Raw genomic sequence first — 1,304 nt, forward strand, 5'->3', positions numbered from 1 at the left:
AACACAATTCAAATGATCCAACAGTTTGTTCAGTTTGATGGTTTGCAGGACGAGGACCCAAATGCTCATTTGGCGAATTTCTTAGAGTTTAGCGACACTTTTAAGATCAATGGCGTTTCTAATGATCCCATTTGCTTTTGGTTGTTTCCCTTTTCGTTGAGGAACAAAGCTAAACAGTGGTTGAACTCGTTACCACCAGGTTCAATCACTACTTGGGAACAAATGACCGAAAAATTTTTACTTAAATATTTTTTGTCAGCTAAAATGGCTAAGTTGAGGAATGATATCTCTTCTTTTGTGCATATGGATCTAGAGACACTCTATGATGCATGGGAGAGATACAAGGACCTATTAAGAAGGTGCCCTCACCATGGGTTACCTTTATGGTTGCAGGTTCAAACGTTTTGCAATGGCGTGAACCCTCAACAAGGCAATTTATCAACGCAGCTGCTGGTGGGACTATCAATAACAAAACACCTGAAGTGACTTATGCATTTATTGAAGAGATGTCACTGAATAACTATTAGTGGCAAGTCATGAGAACAAAGTTGACAAAAGCAGCCGATGTTTTCAACCTCGACGCGGTTATTATGCTATCTAACTAGGTAGAACTTTTAAATGAAAAGATTGACGGTTTATATGGTTCTACTCAGGCACATCTAGTGATAAGGTGTGATTCAAATGGAGGAGGAGCACACACAGAATATCAACCTTTAAATCCTAGCACCGAGGAGGAACAAGTTCAATATATGGGTAATAATAATTCTAGATCTCAAAATGACCCATATAGTAACACATATAATGTAGGTTAGAGGAACCATCCCAAATTCTCGTGAGGTGGTCAAGGGAATCAAAGGCCACAACATCCTTCGGGTTTTCAACAACTACCTTACCAACAAGAAAAGAAGCCGAACCTTGAGGAGATGCAAAAACAAATTATCTCGGTGTCAAAAACTCGATTTTAGAACACCGAAACAACATTTAAGAATCAACAAGCATCGATCTAAGGGCTCGAAACTCAGATAGGACAGCTCGCCAAACTAATTTCTGAACAACCACAAGGTAGCTTGCCAAGTAATACTAAATCTAACCCAAGGGAACAACTCAACACGATTACCACTCAAGGTGAGGAAGGGTTAGTTGAACCTGAACTAGAACCAAGGCAAGGAATGGTGGTAAGTAAAGGTAAATGTGAGGTAGTCCAACAGTGAGCAACAACCGGTAAGTAAAGAGTACAAACCACGGGTGCCATATCCCAATGCAACAAGGAAAGGCCGCACAGATGAACAATTCGGTAAATTCCT

The 1,304-nt window shown here is 40.2% G+C and overlaps 1 non-coding gene across 1 annotated transcript; it reads right to left on the bottom strand.

Moving 5' to 3' along the window:
- Window positions 1-270: 270 nt before the first annotated feature.
- On the bottom strand, window positions 271-377 carry LOC121213127 (small nucleolar RNA R71). Its single transcript, XR_005908496.1, has one exon. It is a non-coding gene; the product is annotated as a small nucleolar RNA R71 (small nucleolar RNA).
- Window positions 378-1,304: the final 927 nt, after the last annotated feature.

Source organism: Gossypium hirsutum, chromosome A13, assembly GCF_007990345.1.
Source record: "Gossypium hirsutum isolate 1008001.06 chromosome A13, Gossypium_hirsutum_v2.1, whole genome shotgun sequence".
Classification (NCBI taxonomy): Eukaryota; Viridiplantae; Streptophyta; class Magnoliopsida; order Malvales; family Malvaceae; genus Gossypium; species Gossypium hirsutum.